The sequence below is a fragment of the Bubalus kerabau genome, chromosome 8 (assembly GCF_029407905.1).
Source record: "Bubalus kerabau isolate K-KA32 ecotype Philippines breed swamp buffalo chromosome 8, PCC_UOA_SB_1v2, whole genome shotgun sequence".
Taxonomy (NCBI): Eukaryota; Metazoa; Chordata; class Mammalia; order Artiodactyla; family Bovidae; genus Bubalus; species Bubalus kerabau.
Genome location: NC_073631.1, coordinates 20,982,252 through 20,996,690, shown reverse-complemented (window position 1 = coordinate 20,996,690; position 14,439 = coordinate 20,982,252).

The window sequence follows — 14,439 nt, the reverse complement described above, 5'->3', positions numbered from 1 at the left end:
TCAGCATTGAACATAGGGAGAGGAATAAGAGGCAATGAGCAGGGAAATCTCATTTAACCTTCCAGTGGTATACTGCATTTGGCATTTTATTTCTTGGGGGAGAAGGAGCTTTGTAATTTCCACATATATCATCCTCTTGGCAGGCGAGCCTCCAATATCCTCTGGACAACCAGTAGTAAGTAGACCACACAGCATCTGTTTGCAGAGTTATTCTTTCTCTTTCAGATGCCTTTCTTTGAAAGAACAATTCTGTATTGTGTCTTTTCTATGTGTGGTCTTTAACTGGCCCTCTAGTATGCTGGTATGTTTTGCTTCAGCCGGACTCTTATCTTTTAAATAAATTCAAAAAAATTATCACAGGTTTTCAAAAAAATTACATTACCTATCCTTCCTTTCTTGGTCTCTTTACCAATCTCATTTATAGGTTGAAAGTAAATAGTCATATAAAGATTACAACAATAGTTTTCAATCAATTCCTTTGAAAATCTACCCTAAAGACTCTGGCATATCATTTTGAAATATGAAAATAGATGGCGCCTACTGTCCTTGGATCTCAGATGAAACAAAAAAAAGTCACATTTAAGTACTTATTAATAATACATTTTGATGTGTTTTGCTGTTGGAAAATATTAGTGCATTTAAGCTAAGTGACACTTGCTATTTCAAGGTCTGCTTTTCACCACACATCTTGGAAACTGAGCTCTTATATATCTATATCATCATTTGCTAAGCAAATCAAGTTGGAGAAAAGTAGATTCTTCATCAGTTCTTCTCCAATTACTACTGTTATTCAGTATAACAGTAAGCTAATCATGAAGTCTTTGAATGCTAAATAGAAGTTATTTATTTAACTCAGAATTTGTCTTTATTTTTAGAGGGGAAATAAAAGAAATCTAATATTATTTCTTGATTTTTTTTTGAGTTTAAACATCTGTTCTTACATACTTTAGAGGGACCAACACATTAGGTTTGAAACAAGGCCTTACATTTCTAAGCAGTAATTTATTTTCTTCCCTACAAAGCTTCAATAGTTACAAGATTCTTTTGATCCCAGTGTAAGAAAATGATGGTTGTCTTTAGCAATACCTCCTTGTTCCTTACTGATGCTGCTGTTGGGAGTATTTGCCACTTGATTAAGTTGCCAGGAATGCACACAATCATGCAGTATGGCTATCAAAGATGTGATTAAATGTACAGGATTCATTATACATGTATACAAGATTCTTATGGTATCCCTTATCATAAGAAAACCTCAACAACACTTTCCTAACATCAAATCTCTAGCTCTGCCTGTCTTATTTGAGTCTGACAGAAGAAAATAGTACAGTTGATTAAATTTATATTTACCAAAAGGTTTGGTAAATGAAGGTTAGATACAGTTCAACTAAAAGGATATAATTAATACCAGTATCAACAGACTAGAAACAGCAAGCAAAATTCTATTAAATTGCACATCCAGGCAAGTATTCAAAAGAGATACATACATGTACATGAGACAAGAGGCAACTCTACACATGGATATCACCAGATAGTCAACACCGAAAACAGATTATATTCTTTGCAGCCAAAGATGGAGAAGCTCTAAACAGTCAGTAAAAACAAGACCGGGAGCTGCCTGTGGCTGAGATCATGAATTCATTGCAAAATTCAGACTTAAATTGAAGAAAGTAGGGAAAATCACTAGGCAATGCCAAAGAAGGTTCAAACTACCACATATTGCACTCATTTCACAAGCTAGCAAGGTAACACACAAAATCCCTCAAGCTAGGATTCAACATTACATGAACTGAGAAATTCCACATGTACAAGCTGGATTTAGAAAAGGCAGAAGAACCAGAGATCAAATTGCCAATATCCATCAGATCATAGAAAAATCAAGGCAGTTTCAGAAAAATATCTGCTTCATTGATTACACTAGAGCCTTTGATTGTGTAGAACACAACAAACTGAAAATTTCTTAAAAGATGTGTGAATATCAGGCCACCTTACCTGCCTTTTGAGAAACCTGTATGCATGGCAAGAAGCGACAGTTAGAACCACACATGGAACAATGGACTGATTCCAAACAGGGAAAGGAGTATATCAAGGCTGTATATTGTCACCCTGCTTATTTAACTCCTATGCAGAGTACATCATGTGAAATGCCAGGCTGGATGAAGCTCAAGTGGGAATCAATATTGCTGGAGAAATGTCAATAACCTCAGATATGGAGATGATACCATCCTAATGACAGAAATCAAATAGCAACTAAAAAGCCTCTTGATGAAGGTTAAATAGGAGAGTGAAAAAGCTGGCTTAAAACTCAAGAGTCAAAAAACCAAGGTCACGATTTCCATTCTCACTTCATGGCAAATAGATGGTGAAACAATGGAAACACTGACAGACTTTATTTTCTTGGGCTCCAAAATCACTGCGGATGGTTACTGCATCATGAATTAAAAGATGCTTGCTCCTTGGAAGAAAAATTATAACAAACCTACACATACCATGTTAAAAAACAGAGACATCACTTTGCCAACAAAGGTCCATCTAGTCAAAGCAATGGTTTTTCCAGTAGTCATTCACAGATGTGAGAGCTGGACAATAAAAAAGGCTGAGCACGGAAGAATTGATCCCAAGAACTGTGGTTCTGAAGAAGACTCTTGAGAGTTCCTTGGACTGCAAGGAGATCAAACTACTCAATCCTAAAGGAAATCAACCCTGAATATTCATTGGAAGGGCCGAACCTGAAGCTCCAATACTTTGGCCACCTGCTAGGAAGAGCTGACTCATTGGAAAAGACCCTGAAGCTGGGAAAGATTGAAGGCAGAAGGAGAAGTGGGACTTAGAGAATGAGATAGTTAGATGGCATCATTGGCTCAATGGACATGAGTATGGGCAAACTCTGGGAGACAGCGAAAAACCAGGAAGCCTGGAATGCTGCTGTCCATGTGGTCACAACAAGTCAGACACACCTGAATGACTGAACAAGGAACAGCAAATATTCTAAAAAGATAAAATATTTTTTTTTCTTTGAACCATTTGATATATATGTATCCAATGTATGTAAGTATGTATATGTATACACACATAACAGAATATTATTCAGACTCAAAAAGAAGGAAATTCTTACATATGCTACAACATAGAGGAACCTCAGAGACATTATGCTAAGTGAAAGAAACAAGACAGAAAGTGACAAATTTTATATGAATTCACTTTATGAGGGTTTCTAGAGTAGTCCAACTTATAGAGATAGAAAATAGAATAGTGGTTGTTAGGGGAATGGGGAAAAGGATTTAGAATTTATTTTTTAAAGGGTAAAAAATTTCAGTCATGCAAGCTGAAAATAGTTATGGGCATGAATAGTGGTGAAGGTTGCAGATATGAAAGTACTTAGTGCCACTGAATGTTACACCTAAAAATGGTTAAAATCACACAATTTATGTTGTGTATATTTTGTGTATATTTTAGTACAATTTATAATTATATTTAATTTAGTACAAATTATAATTAAATTTATAATTTAGTACAATTTTAAAAAGTGAAAGGTGGACAAGCATAGTGTCTGGAAATTAAAAAGGTGGAACCTGTCAGGCCCTCTTGCCCCATGCTCTCATGACCTCTCACCCCATGATCTGTAAACAATGACTTTGCACAGTCCTGATATCATTTATAGCACTGCGTATGCATCACTCCAGTATTCTTGCCTGGAGAATCCCATGGACGGAGGAGCCTGGTGGGCTACAGTCCACGGGTTGCAAAGAGTCGGGCATGACTGAGTGACTTCACTTTCACTTTCATGCATGTTACAGGGTACTCACTTGGTCACAGGTTACTTTGTGCCATTTCCCTGTAGGAGTTTCACCATGAAAGCCCTGGCTGCTGCTGCATTGGGGCTACACTAGAGTGACATTATGGTTATGTTATATGAGGTTATGTTATGGCTTTATTATGGCTATGTTATGGTTATATTGGAGGAGCAACCCCACATCCAAGGAGTGGTGGCTGCGTGGGCGCAGGAGGGCCGAGAGGAATTAATCCATATTCAAGGTCAGGAGGGGTGGCTGTGAATAGATACCCCTCGTCCAAGGTAAGGAGCAGCAGCTGCACTTTGCTGGAACAGCCAAGAAGAGATACCCCACCAAGGTAGGAGACCAAGGTAGGAGAAACCTAAGTAAGATGGTAGGTGTTGTGAGAGGGCATCAGAAGTAGACACACTGAAACCACAATCACAGAAAACTAGCCAATCTGATCACACGGACCACAGCCTTGTCTAACTCAATGACTAAGCCATGCCATGTGGGGCCAGCCAAGACAGACGGGTCATGGTGGAGAGGTTTGACAGAATATGGTCCACTGGAGAAGGGAGTGGCAAACCACTTCAGTATTCTTGCCTTGAGAACCCCATGAACAGTATGAAAAGGCAAAATGATAGGATACTGAAAGAGGAACTCCCCAGGTCAGTAAGTGCCCAGTATGCTACTGGGGATCAGTGGAGAAATAACTCCAGAAAGAATGAAGGGATGGAGCCAAAGCAAAAACAATACCCAGTTGTGGATGTGACTTGTGATAGAAGCAAGGTCCGATGCTGTAAACAGCAATATTGCATAGGAACCCAGAATATTAGGTCCATGAATCAAGGAAAATTGAAAGTGGTCAAACAGGAGATGGCAAAGGTAACGTCAACATTCTAGGAATCAGCGAACTCAAATGGACTGGAATGGGTGAATTTAACTCAGATGAACATTATATCTACTACTGTGGGCAGGAATCTCTTAGAAGAAATGGAGTAGCCATCATGGTCAACAAAACTTGGATACAACCTCAAAAATGACAGAATAATCTCTGTTAGTTTCCAAGGCAAGCATTCAATATCATGGTAATCCAAGCCTATGCCCCAACCAGTAATGCTGAAGAAGCTGAAGTTGAATGGTTCTATGAAGATCTACAAGACCTTTTAGAACTAACACCCAAAAAAGATGTCTTTTTCATTATAGGGGACTGAAATGCAGAAGTAGGAAGTCAAGAAACACCTGGAGTAACAGGCAAATTTGGCCTTGGAGTACAGAATGAAGCAAGGCAAAGGCTAATAGAGTTTTGCCAAGAGAATGCACTGGTCATAGCAAACACCCTCTTCCAATAAAACAAGAGAAGACCCTACACATGAACATCACCAGATGGTCAACACCGAAATCAGATTGATTATATTATTTGCAGCCAAAGATGAAGAAACTCTATACAGTCAGCAAAAACAAGACCGGGAGTTGACTGTGGCTCAGATCATGAACTCCTTATTGCCAAATTTAGACTTAAATTGAAGAAATAGGGAAAACTACTAGACCATTCAGGTATGATCTAAATCAAATCCCTTACGATTATACAGTGGAGGTGAGAAATAGATTTAAGGGACTATATCTGATAGACAGATTCCCTGATGAACTATGGATGGAGGTTCATGATACTATACAGGAGACAGTGATCAAGACCATCCCCAAGAAAAAGAAATGCAAAAAAGCAAAATGGCTGTCTGAGGAGGCCTTACAAATAGATGCGAAAAGAAGAGAAATGAAAAGCAAAGGAGAAAAGGAAAGATATAAGCATCTGAATGCAGAGTTCCAAAGAATAGGAAGGAGATATAAGAAAGCCTTCCTCAGCAATCAATGCAAAGAAATAGAGGAAAACAACAGAATGGGAAAGACTAGAGATCTCTTCAAGAAAATTAGAGATACCAAGGGAACATTTCATGCAAAGATGGGCTTGATAAAGGACAGAAATGGTATGGACCTAACAGAAGCAGAAGATATTAAGAAGAGGTGGCAAGAATACACAGAAGAACTGTACAAAAAAGATCTTCACGACCCAGATAATCATGATGGTGTGATCACTCACCTAGAGCCAGACATTCTGGAATGTGAAGTCAAGTGAGCCTTAGAAAGCATCACTATGAACAAAGCTAGTGGAGGTGATGGAATTCCAGTGGAGCTATTTCAAATTCTGAAAGATGATGCTGTGAAAGTGCTGCACTCAATATGCCAGCAAATTTGGAAAACTCAGCAGTGGCCACAGGACTGGAAAGGTCAGTTTTCATTCCAGTCCCAAAGAAAGGTAATGCCAAAGATGCTCAAACTACTGCACAATTGCACTCATCTCACATGTTAGTAAAGTAATGCTCAAAATTCTCTAAGCCAGGCTTCAGCAATACGTGAACTTTGAACTTCGAAATGTTCAAGCTGATTTTAGAAAAGGCAGAGAAACCGAGATCAAATTGCCAACATCCGCTGGATCATGGAAAAAGCAAGAGAGTTCCAGAAAAACATCTATTTCTGCTTTATTGATGATGCCAAATCCTTCGACTGTGTGAATCACAATAAACCATGGGAAATTTGAAAGAGATGGGAATACCGGACCACCTGACCTGCTTCTTAAGAAACCTATATGCAGGTCAGGAAGCAACGGTTAGAACTGGACATGGAACAACAGACTGGTTCCAAATAGGAAAAGGAATACGTCAAGGCTGTATATTGTCACCTTGCTTATTTAACTTATATGCAGAGTACCTCATGAGAAATGCTGGGCTGGAAGAAGCACAAACTGGAATCAAGTTTGCCGGGAGAAATATCAATAACCTCAGATATGCAGATGACACCAGCCTCCTGCCAAAAAGTGTTGAGGAACTAAACAGCCTCTTGATGAAAGTGAAAGAGGAGAGTGAAAAAGTTGGCCTAAAGGTCAACATTCAGAAAACTAATATCATGGCATCTGGTCCCATCACTTCATGGCAAATAGATGCAGAAATAGTGGAACAGTGTCAGACTTAAATTTGGGTAGATGGTGACTGCAGTCATGAAATTAAAAGACGCTTACTCCTTAGAAGGAAAGTTATGACCAACCTAGATAACATATTCAAAAGCAGAGACATTACTTTGCCAACAAAGGTCCATCTAGTCAAGGCTATGGTATTTCAAGTGGTCATGTATGGATGTGAGAGTTGGACTCTGATGAAAGCTGAGCACTGAAGAATTGATGCTTTTGAACTGTGGTGTTGGAGAAGACTCTTGAAAGTCCCTTGGATTGCAAGGAGATCCAACCAATCCATTCTAAAGGAGACTAGTCCTGGGTGTTCATTGGAAGAACTGATGCTAAAGCTGAAACTCTAATACTTTGGCCACCTCATGCGAAGAGTTGACTCATTGGAAAAGACCTTGATGTTGGGAAGGATTGGGGGCAGGAGGAGAAGGGGATGACAGAAGTTGAGATGGCTGGTTGGCATCACCAACTCTATGGACTTGAGTTTGAGTAAACTCCAGGAGTTGGTAATGGACAGGGAGGCCTGGTGTGCTGTGATTCATGGGGTCACAAAGTGTCGGACATGACTGAGCGACTGAACTGAACTAAACTGATGGTTATGTTATGGCTGCTGCTTTGACTGCTCTGTCAGCCAGGAGATAGGCTGTTTTATGGCTATCATGCCAGCTAGGAGAGAATAAGTATGTCTGCAGTTCCTATGGCTCCTTGAGTCTTCTTCTAGCCTCTCAGGTTGCCCCTTGCCTACCCTGGGTTCAGCAAACAATGCAGACTCTGAACAGGATCAGTAAGACAACAGTCGTTGTCGGCATGATCTGCAAGACACATAGGAGAGGGGTAACCTCTAAATGTTGGTCAGGATCAGAATAATGATGCCCTGCTACTGAGAGGAGCCTGTTTTCAAGCTCTAGGAAAGGAAAAGGCTAGACAAAATAGGATGGAATTAAGTGCTGAAAAATTATTGAGTTTCCATTTACCTATAGACAGTCAGCAATTAATAAAGTGTTAGTTGCTAGTTGTATCTAACTCTTTGCACCCTATGGACTGTAGCCTGCCAGGCTCCTCTGTCATTGTAATTCTGTAGGCAAGAATACTGGAGGGGGTTGCCATTTCCTTCTTCAAGGGATCTTCTTGACTCAAGGATGGAAAGCTGGGTCTCCTGCCTCTTGAGCACCAGGGGAAGCCCCAGTGGTATGATAGCTGCTCTTAAAAATAGCAATATGATAGATGTTCTTAAAAGCAGTTTTCTATTTCCTCCTTCACGTTGTTGTTCAGTTGTTCATGTTGCTAAGTCACGTCTGAGTCTTTGTGACCCCATGGACTGCAGCACACCAGGTTTCCCTATTCTTCAGTATCTTCCAGAGTTTGCTCAAACTCATGTCCATCAGGTTGGTGATCCCATCCAACAATCTCATCCTCTGTTGCCCTCTTCTCCTCCTTCCCTCAATCATTCCCAGCATCTGGGTCTTTTCCAATGAGTTGGTTCTTCACATCAGATGACCAAAGTATTGGAGCTTCAGCTTTCCCAAGCATGCATGTCATTTCCTATGTGGGATAACCTTTGATAGAAAGACCAGTCATGCTGAAACTTTATTTCTGAGAATGATTTCAGCATTATCATAATATGTATTTGGAAAATTCATTTTCCATTTACCTTGCATGCCATCTTTATCAACTCTCTATCCTTGCTTTTTTACTTTCCCAAACAAGTTTGGACATGAGAATTTAAACAGCTTAGCTCTGGTGGTAAACATGTTGTGTGGTCTATCCAACAGTCATTCTTCTTTTTTTGTATGTACGTTCATGCTGCTTTAAGTTTGCAGCAATATTTTCAGTAAAGGCATGACCTCCTTAAGTGGTAGGGGATAAACTTTGAGCTAAGCAATTAGAGTTGACCTATTCACCTTTACCAGTGGTTCATTTTGAGGTGAGCATATGACCCAGTTTTCACCAATGAGAGTAAAGGGAAATCTTCTGGGTGACTACTGTGGAATATTTTCCTTTCTGCTAAACAATGAAGTAAGATAAACCATCGCTTGTCTCTCTCTTCTTCTTTCTGTGGTTGCTGGCATGTGAGAATGTGATATTCAGAGTTGAGTCAGACCTGCTGTGACTCAGTAGGACACACTTCTGATGCACTGAAAAATGTAGAGCAAAGAGATTATGTAAAAGAAAGAGCTAGGTTCACATTAACATCAATGAATTACCACATACTCTGGAATTGACTCACTTGGGGATTCTTTAAAAGTAGGAACATGGCTGTTATATTGCTTAAGGCACTTTCCATTGAGCATTTGTTTAACTCAAATTTTATCTTAATTGACACACTTCTTGCTTTTATTTATTTCAAAGGTTCAATAAATATACTAGTGGACATTAAGGAAGAGAATAAAATAAAGCCTGGTAGTGGGCTCAAGGGAGCAAATGTGGGTGGCTTGTGTTTACACTGTTACTCTATACATTTTTTGTTAATAAATACATATTTGTGTTTGATTAATTAGCTATAAAAGCAAGGAGAAAAAGAGAAAATCAGTATTCTCTTAATTTTTTGTTATCTTATTTTCTGAATTGCATTTATAGACTCCTTCCAAGTTAATGGGAAGTTGTCATTCTTCAATTTGTAGGTTTTTGCAAAAAATTTAACTGTTTCTCACTTACATAATTTTTAAAAAATACTTAATTCTAATAAAAATAGGATTTCCAAAATGTAAAATTTTTCACTTGCTTCTCTCTTTTTTGGGCGTTAAAAGCAGTCATAATTCTCAATTAAAATATTTTTCTCTCTTAAGTAGAAAGAATGAAGATGTATTATGGATGTTGAAATACTGTTAACTTCACCAGTGATTGCTGTGTAGCTGCAGATAAGTGATTACTTTTTAATAAACTGAGATGAGACTCTTAATCATTAATAAAATTTGTCAGGTGTGGCAGAATCCCAGATGCTTGTATAATTCCTCTCATCTCCCTGCTTAAGTAAAGTCACCTGGGAAATATGGTTAATTGTTTGAAGCATGAAAATATGTCTAAATGCAGAGTTGTGAAAAAATACAGCAATGCTTTAATTTGCATACTTGCATTCAATAACTGTAGAATGAATAAGACTTGAAGAAAATAAAAATATCAAATCTAGAATTGGTTAAGGTATAAAATGGCATTGGTATTTGAAAATGATAGAAAAGTAAGTGAATCAAGTGATTTACAGATGAAGGGAAATAATGACCTGCTTCTGAAAGTGAAACAAGATGCCTTGCATAGGACCCTGAGCAGAAGACAACACTCTGTTGTGATCTAAAGGGACAGGTATATTGAACTAAACTGAATGTATTTTGGTACATTAATTTGGAATGTCTTCTCCTCCAATAAGTGATAAAAAAAAAATGTGGCAGCGGATCACGCAAAGCACAGGATTTTAGAATGTTTTTCTCAGTCATACTAAATTCAGAAGAAATAGAACTCAACTCATTTACAAAGCAGTTTCCTATTAAGCAGTTTAGCTCAGTTTATCCGTTTATTGAATAACCCTTCAGTACCAAGAATAAACTATGCTTAAATGACATTTAATTCTATTTATTAAAATATTACCATGAAATTCTTTTCTTTTCTTTGTTTCACATGAATGTATCATTAAGTATTTAAATACTCAAACATCTCAAATAATAGGAATATGTACAATAAATATGTACTTTAAAGGCAGTAGAAGGAAATATATTTTTTATATTTTTTTTAAGATTTCTTCTCTCTCTTCCATTCTCCTTATCCTAGTACCTCAGTACTTGGTACAGTGATTTTTATTAGTTTCTTTGTGTTTTTTATTGAACTGTAGTTGATTAATAACAGTGTTCTTCCATAGAAGAAATCGGAAGATTTAAATTAGCTGACTGACTTTTTAAACTGAAATTCATGCACACATAGAAAAATGCAGCCCTATGCAACAGTTATTTGTTTAAACAGCCTGTTGCTAAGTTTTAAATATGAATTAATATATTTTTAAACCTAGGAAAATTTGTTAGACACACAAGCTCATCTCCTAATATTTCAGTCTAAAAAACCCTGATGATAAGCTGTAGTTGTTGAAAATCAACATAGTTGCTAAATGTAAAAGCTGTTGATGGCTTTAATGGCTATTTTCTAATGCCATTCCCTATGTACTCAGGGGAGCCAAGTTAAACATTTTGTAATGTTAATCTTAATAAACTATGGCATTTCAAGCTGTACAAGAAGAATTAAGGCTGAACCTACATGTATAATTCACTACTATATTCCTATTTTTAAAAGAATCAATTTCTGTGTATAAAGTGATGTTTATACCACATTAAGCTTTCAGGACATTTGCTCAGTGGGCCTTAATAACTCGGCTGGTAGTGTTTTCTATAGCAGAAGATGATAATATTGACCTGTGAAGTCATAGAAGTATTATGTGTAATAACAGCTAAAATTATTTCTAAATCTTTAAAACCCATAAAATCTTATATCGATAACCAAGTTAAGCTATACTTTCATTTTTAGTGCCTAATATTAATTTCTCCCTGAACTGTTTTGTTGGCATGATTTGAAAAATATTCTTTATATTACAGTAGATTTGAGAGAAGCTTATTTTGATTTAATCAAAACTGCATTAATAGAAACATCGAAATGTCAACGAATCAAAAACTCCATGTGTATCTATGCATTTGTGTGTATTTTAATAAAGCCATTTTCAGCATTGAGCATGTAGAATTAAGGTTAAAAAATACTTTATATTTTGTCAATCCTTGGGTTTTTCTTGCTAGGGTAGTAATAAACATGGATGGCTGGTTTGAAAGTGAATGAAAGCAATATTAATTTTAAGAAGAGTTTCTTTATATGCATTTTCAGTAAACTGTTTCATTTTACTGATCATACGCTTTACGCACTATCAGTATAACTCATCATGCCTGGTTTCATCAGCAATTATAAAATGTCATCTTCTAAGATGTGATAAACTCAGCAGGTTAAAATGGATGCAGTTCACTAAAGCCCTTGACTGTAACTTTAAGTAAAACTTTTCCATTGAATAGGTTTAAAAATGCATTAACAAAGGAAAAAGGATCAACTGCTGCTCCTGCTGTTGTTGCTAAGTGGTACCTGACTCTTGTGACTCCATGGAGCTCTCCAGGTTCCTCTGTCCATGGGGTTTCCCAGGCAAGAGTACTGGAGTGGGTTGCCATTTTCTTCTCCAGGGGATCTTCCTGACCCAGGGATTGAACCCACAGCTCCTACATTGCAGGCAAAGTCTTTACTGCTGAGCCAACAGGAAGCCCATATAAAAGTATAAGGACCTGTTGTTCTGCCTTATTAATATTATCAAATGTAAATAGTGAATATAATATAAAATGTTCATCAGAATATTATATTAAGATGTACAATATAAAAATACTGTAATCTTTTAAATTGTAGAATGGGTCATGAAAGTGTAATCTCTAATGAGATTTCATGCTCTCATAACAATAAGCACAGTGCTAGGCATATAATAGGGCTTCCCTGGTAGCTCAGACAGTAAAGCGTCTGCCTGCAATGTGAGAGACCTGGGTTTGATTCCTGAGTCGGGAAGATCCTCTGCAGAAGGAAATGGCAACCCACTCTAGTACTCCTGCATGAAAAATTCCATGGATGGAGGAGCCTGGTAGGCTACAGTCCATGGGATAGCAAAGAGTCAGATGTGACTGAGCAACTTCATTGGTTCATTAGTTAGGCATATAACAAGTATCAACATGGAAAAGTTGTTAGGAAATAATAAAAAGATTCTAATTTCTAGATTTCGATCAGAACTTCTACTGCTTCCCTGGAAAACTTCTTATTCTAAGATAGTGGTTTTAGATGATCATTTTAAAAGTTTCTTATGTCTCAAGATTAGATGACAGTGTACTTTCTTCACATTTTTCATCAGTTTAAGTTATCAAGTACAGAGATACCCATGAATATTTTTGAAGTTGGACATGAAAAAACATCATATCTAAATAGAAAAAAAGAAGCAGACTTTTTACATTTTTTAATTGGTGGTGAGATATTGTTCAAATCTACCTTACCATTTTGGATTTGCCTCAAGGGTAGTTGTATGTTAATATTCTCCTGTGCATATTGTTTCTTCCTTCAACCAACAAGATGTGTTTACCAGTCTTGCCAACTGAGCAAAAAATAGATTTAAGAAAGTTGGGAAGAAATCTGAGGGTAAACTTTTAAAAACATAATATTTAATTTATTTAGTACAGTTCAAACTTAGAATTTGTAATGCTTTTATTTGCAGTAACATGGAAGTCATTTAATTATAGAAGCAATTGTCTTTGCATTGTGGGAAAAAAAATTAGTTCTGATTCCACAAAATCCTGGACATCCTCCTGTGATATGCAAATAGTTACTTAGCAGGAAACATTGCCCAATAAAATTATCATAATGTATTAGTGATCTGATGCAAGAATGTCCCATAGAACAGAATCTACAATTTTAGATTCAGAAAAGACTTTTGAAATAATTTTGTTAAATCCCCTTATTTGTCATATGAGAAACCAGGAGTCCAGAAATATTAGAGAATGTGCCACATCTAGTTAGAGTCAGACTGGAGTTCAGATTTCCTCATTTTCTAAATATTCTTTCCATCAACGTGTGAATTTTCACTGGACATGTTATAATGATTAGCCTGTTTCTCTCTGGGTGGAAATTCTCTAATGTGTGTTAACACTCATGTGAAGGAAATCAACATGATCTTATAGCATGATGTGGCTCTTTAAATTAGTTTTCCAGAAGCCATTCAGGTGAGTTTAGGGACTAACAGGAAAAATAAAAGCCTGAACTTTAGAGATTTATCTTTATAGATGTATGAGTTTAAAATGATTAGATTAACCTCTCAGTCTTTATGCAATTTCTGTTTTTTAAATTCTCACCTTGCACAAAATTTCCTTTAAAGGAGTTTAATACCTAATTTGAGATTTAAGAACAGGGATAAATTTACTATGGTAGGATATGCACCTTAGTTAATGGCACAGTAACATGTTAGGTTTTAAATCTGAAATTGGAATGAAAGGGAGGCCTGCCAGAGATCAGGTGATAAGCTCAAAAGAGGAAGAAATGTGATTATCCTACCACCCAGGGCCTCACGCTTTCATGTGGATAAGTTTGTCCAACCTGTAAGAACAGCTTTGCTCAATGATGCCGAGAGAAGCAAGCTGAGAATTACCAGCTGTCTCTTGAGTGGACATGGCTCAATAGTGCCTAATCCAAGAGGAATTGATTAGGCTGACTGCCCTGGCCAAGGAGGAGATTGAGAGGATTGTAACTGTGAAGAAAACCTGGGGAGAGGTATTTAGAAAAAGGAGTGGAGGTGAATTTGGTCTATGTGTTTAGGTACAGCAATAGTTCAGGGCAAAATTAGTTATTTTGCAAGTTGTGGATATGGGAAATAAGGAGTCCAAAGTAACTTTTTGGAAATACAGAATAATGTCAAAGTTTCTTAGAGGACGAATTTTCACCTGTTTGGATTTTGCATAATAAGCTACCAAAATGGAATACATTTCTAATGGAGGCTCAGGGTCAACTGGGAGGCAATGGGGCTCCCCAACAGTGTTGACTACCATTTGGGATCTGGTTTAGCTCACTCTGAGAATCTCTGCTCGTGAATATCTATTTTCTGATATCTGTAAA